Raw genomic sequence first — 5858 nt, 5'->3', positions numbered from 1 at the left:
TATTCATGTCTTCTGCCCATTTTTTAATTGGATTGTTTGTCTTTTTGTTATTGAGGTGTTGGAGTGTTCTATAAATTCTAGAGATAAGTCCCCACTTAGAGTTTCTTGTAGTTGTGTTTTGTAGTTTCTTTGTATAGATCTTTTGTGTCTGAGGTCATATTTTCCAACTACTGATTTATCTTCTTTGCTTCCAACTTTCATATTTTAATCACCAGTAAGTATCAGTGCACCTTGATCAATTTCAGACTACAGAAATTGTTAAAAATCTTCAATTTCTTCATCTTTGACATTAATGGATGGTGCATAAATTTGAGTAATAGTTGTATTTAGTTGTCTTCCTATAGACTTATGGATATCATCTTATCACTGGCTATGTTGTGCTCCAGGATAGATCTAGTAATATTCTTTTTGATGATGACTGAAACACCATTCCTCTTCAATTTGTCATTGCTGGCATAGTAGAGCATATGAATTTCAGATTCTAAATGGACAAGGTAAGTCCATTTCAAGTCACTAATGCCTAGGATATTGATCTTTATGCATTTTTTTTGATGACTTCCAATTTTCCTAGATTCATACTTTGTACATTCTAAATTCCTATTATTAATGGGTGCTAGTGCTATTTCTTCTCATTTTGAGCTGTACCATATCAGCAAGTGAAGGTCTCGAAAGCTTTATTCCATCTGTGTCATTAGGTTGACTCTACTTTTGGGGAGGCAGCTCTTTCCCAGTTGTATTTTGAGGGCTTTCCAACCTGAAGGGCCATCTTCCAGCACTATATCAGAAGTATTCCATTGCTATTCAATATTTTCACTGGCCAATATTTTTAGAAGTAGATTCCAGGTCTTTCTTCCTGTTCTGTCTTAGTTTGGAAGCTCCATTAAAACTTGTCAACCATTGGTGACCCTGCTGGTATTTGAAATACTGGTAGCATAGTTTCCGGCATCACAACAACATACAAAAATTTTTATAGACTTCAAATCCCACTAGGCAAATCCATTTCCCACTATAGAAAATTTTACAATTTACAAAACCGTGTTTCATATAGCCCCTCAGCTATATGTGTGGAGTAAATCTTATAGTATTTTATGAAGAACCTAATACCATTACAGATGATACTTCATTTTTGGCAAACATATCCTACATTCATCTTAACTCTGTGTGCAGTCCCACTTTGGTCCTCTTTCTGCCCTTTGAAATAATTCTCATTGGAATAATTCCTAACTCTCGTTGCTCCTGTTAAATTTCCACAGTTTTCCTAAAAACATAGTCATGTGATTTTTCATATCCTTTATCATCATTTTCCACCATCCGTCTATCAGTTTGTCATTACAGTGGTGGCTCATGTGTTCTTGTGATACTGGAAGCTATGCTGTTGGTATTTCAAATACCAGCAGGGTCACCAATGGTGGACAGAAATTTCAGGCTCAGAAAAACTAAGAAGAAAGGCGTGGCAATTTACTTCTGAGAATAAGCCAATGAAAACCTCATGGATCTAGAGAACACTGTGTAGTTCTGGAGGATGAGTGCTTTGTCTTGGATGACACTCAAGACATTACTGGGAAAGACCTACCTCCTCAGAGTTGAGTTGACCTTAATAATGCAGATGGAGTAAAGCTTTTGAGAGACTTATTTGCTGGTGTAACATGACTCAAAATGAAAAATAACAGCTGCATACATCTATCAGTAATTGGAACATGGGACATGTACCAAAGACATGGGGATATCACAGGACTGGGCAACAGAGGACCGAGCTACATTTCATTCTATAGTACTTGGAGTGGCCATGAGTTGGAACCAACTCAATGGTAACTAACAGCAACAATAACCATAATCTTAATTTTGTTTTCTACCACATCAGTTTATTAAGAATATGCTTATAAGCTTAATACCTGGAACTGAACATACTACTTGGATGATATAAGGACATGGTACCATACTTGTCTTATTCTGGACTTATTTTTCTGGGAACACAGCCTATTAGGACATTTATTTTTAGCAGATACCTAACATTGACACTTTATTAATCTTGTGGTTACTTAAAAGCCATGGGATCTATTTCTTGTGAACTGTCTCATGCAAACTGAACATATGAAGTATATATTATGATACTTAAATGCAGAATTTTCTATATATTTGTATTGGATTTTTTCCTGTTGTTTCTTTTCTTAGTATTCTAGATCTAATGTTACATCTCTTCTCTCCAATGCATCCTTATATACTGCTGCCAGAGTTTAATTCCTCTGCTAAAACAACAACAACAACAACAACAACAACAAAACATTAAGTCAAACACTTAAAGTCCTATATAAGGCACTTTAGTGGCCCAAATGCCTATGCAGAAAGCATGACAGAGTGCAGAGAACACTGGCCAAGGAGTCAAGAGTTCTAGAGTCTAGTCTGACTCTGATCATTGGTAGTTGGTAACTTAGGAATTCACTCAGATTCAGTTCCCTTATTTGTAAAAACATGAAGATAACAACCCTCTGCCTACTTGAAAGATTTTTGGGACTTTAAAAAATGATTCATGTAGAAGTGAAGGCTTATAGCAATGTAAGGCCTTATTAATACTACAGAAAATATCAAGTCACCTATCACACTGTTCAAAGATTTTTATGATCTAACATTGAACTCCTTTCCATTACTATTTCTGCTACTTACTGTGAACATCTAAATGCATTTTATGTTTCACCATTCCCTAAACAGGAGCTCTAGTGGTACATTGGTTATGGCAGTTGCCTGCTAACCAAAAGGTCAATGGTTCAAACCCACCAGCCACTCCTCAGGAAAAAGATGAAGCAGTTTGCTTCTGTAAAGATTTACAGCCTTGGAAACACTATGGAGCAGTTCTACTCTGTCCTATCGTGTAGTTATGAGTCAGAATTGACTCAGAGGCAGTGGGTTTGGTTTTGTTGTTTGATTCCCTAAAGACATTCATGCATTCTTGTTTCTGTGTCTTTACTAAAATTGCCTGGAATATTTATCCTAAACTCACTTACTCACTAACTCTCTGACTTCTTGTTATGGATAAAAGCCTGCCTCCCAAAAATTTGTGTTGTAAATCCTATGGTCTATGCCTATCGTTATAGGCATATATAGGCATACAATCACAATTGGGAATGAATTGTCTTTGATATGTTAATTAGACAGGATTAGTGTAGGGTATGTCTTAAATCAATCTCTTTTGAGATGGAAAAGAGATTAAACAAGAAAGGTGGGAGGCAGAGATGAAGGAAGAGAGATGCCAAACCATATGAAGATTGCCTAGAAACAGAAGCTCAGAAGAGACAAGGACTTTCCTCCAGAGGAATAGAGAGAGAAAGGCTTCCCCTAAAACTGGCACTCTGAATTTGGACTTCTAGCCTCCTAAACTGTGAGAAAATTGGTCTCTGTTTGTTAAAGCCATCCCCTTGTGGTATTTCTATATAGCAGTACTAGATAACTAATATAGAACTTGGTACTGAGAATGGGATACTACTCTAACAAGGACCTAAATGTGGAAGTGGTTTTGGAATTGGGTAATGGATGGAGACTAGAAGACTTTCAAGGTGCCCAATAGTAAACGCTTAGATTACCTTGAAGAGACAGCTGTTAGAATGATAAATGTCAAAGACAATTCTGGCGAGGGCTCAAAAAGGAGGTAAATATAGTAGAACATACAGAGAGCAAAGTTATAAAAACTTTTTAGGAATAACCAAACACATTGAGGGAGTGAGTCATTGCACCTGAAGGCTTAGAACCATAGTCTTGTGGAATACTAAGATCAATTGGCATGAAATAGTACACAGAGACATTGTTCTACATCCTACTGTGGTAAGTAGCAACTTATTGTTGTTGTTGTTTTGTGCCATTGAATTGGACCTGACTGTAGCAACTAGGGTCTTAAAAATCTGTGAACACCTATGAAAGGTGCAACAATTGGAGTGAAGAAAGTCAAATACACAAAGAAATAATTAGTGCAAAGGACTAATGGACAACATTAATCCCAGCTTCCATGACCCTGAGACCAAAAGAACTAAATTACTTGACTATCACTGCTGACTTCCCTGAAAGGAATCACAATAGGAGATCCAGACAGAGCGGGAGAAAAATGTGGAACAAAACTCAAAATCATAATATAGACTAGGCTTATTGGTTTGACAGGCAATGGTAGAGCCCCCAAGACTATGACCCTTAGACAACCTTCAAACCTATAATTCACCCCTGTGGCTCAACTTTCAGCCAAATGATGGACAGGCCTATAAGGTGAACAATGACACCAGGGAAGTACACACTTTTTACAGCAATCAACCATATAAGATCAAAAGGAAATCATTTTCCCAGGGATAAAGCTCAGAAAGTAGGAAGGATTAGGAAAGAGGACAAAGGGAAATGCTAGACAAAGGGAGGAAGTAAGAAGAGTGTTGTTACATTGTAGAGATTGCAATCAATACCACAAAACAAAATATGTATGAATTGTTGAATGGAAAACCAATTTGCTTTGTAAACTTTCACTCAAATCACAATTTAAAAGGAAATTAGAGAGAGAGAGAGAGAGGAATGGAAGGAGGGAGGGAGAGACTAGTGAGCGAGAAGGAAGTGAAGACAGCTATACTACAGAGAATGTCTTGATTATCTTACAGAACACATATAATGCCAGCATCAGAATGGAAATATTGCTAGAAATGCGGATGTTAAATGTGCTTCTGGTAAGGCACATTTAGAAAGAAAATGATGAACATGTGATTGGACAATGGAATAAGGGTGATGGTTTTTATGCAGTGGCAAAGAACTTGTCTAAATTATGTTCAAATGTTTGGCAGAAGGTAGAACTTGTAAGTGATGAACTTGAGTATTTAGCTGAGATTTCTAAAAAGATCTTAAAGCAGCTGTATGATTTCTCCTCCAGACACTGGGCTAAAGGCCTTACATATATTTATCTCTTTTCATGCTCAGATTTCTGACTTGCTTCCCATTTAAGAAATGAGAAAAATAAGGCCTACAAAGAAAATTTACTTGCTTAAGTGGAGATAGGACATGATTCTAAGCCTGCTTGATGACAAAACCATGGTCTTAATCAGGGCTGGTCATTGCTTTTCTTTCTGACCTGTGAGTTAATCATGAATCAAAACCTACACCTGCCTTAGTGAAAATTATTATTTGCATTGAATTTACACACATGCACTGTCATGGATTGAACTGTGTTCCCCCAAAACATGTGTTAACTTGGTGGGGCCATGATTCCCAGTGATTTGGCAGTTATGTAGTGATGTAATTTGGCAGTTATGTAATGATTCCCCATGATGTAATCTGATGGGAACAGCCAATCATTTGTAAAGGGATTAGGGTGGGATGCAACATCCTTAATCAGGTGACAGCCCTGGGCTGTATCTTACATCACCTTTTATCTTACAAGAGATAAAAGGAGAAACAAGCAGAGAGAGAGGGACCTACCATGACTATGGAAGAAGAGTTGGAACCAGAGACCATCTTTGGACTTCCAAAGGATGGTCCTTGTGCTGGGAACCTCCCAGACTGAGGAGAAGATTGATGCCAAGGCATATGGAGGTCTTAAAGGGACATTGGGCCCATGGATTCCGAAAAGAGGCAAGGACTTTCTTTCTAAACTATGAGCCAACAGAGAGAGAAAGCCTTCCCCAGAGCTAGCACCCTGGGTTCAGAATTCTAGCCTCCTAAACAGTGAGAGAATAAATTTCTGTTTGTTGAAACCATTTACTGTGGTATTTCTGTTATAGCAGCACTATATAAGTAAGACACACACACACACACACACACACACACTTAGTCGTATATGCACATACACATTACAATGACAATTATGTTGTTGTTTTTGTTGTTGTTGTTAAGTGCCGTCGAGT

The sequence above is a fragment of the Orycteropus afer genome, unplaced genomic scaffold (genome assembly GCF_000298275.1).
Source record: "Orycteropus afer afer isolate SDZICR_OR568_19922 unplaced genomic scaffold, OryAfe1.0 scaffold00326, whole genome shotgun sequence".
NCBI classification, from domain to species: domain Eukaryota; kingdom Metazoa; phylum Chordata; class Mammalia; order Tubulidentata; family Orycteropodidae; genus Orycteropus; species Orycteropus afer.
The sequence above is the reverse complement of the archived record's forward strand: the minus strand, read 5'-3'. Positions refer to the sequence as shown.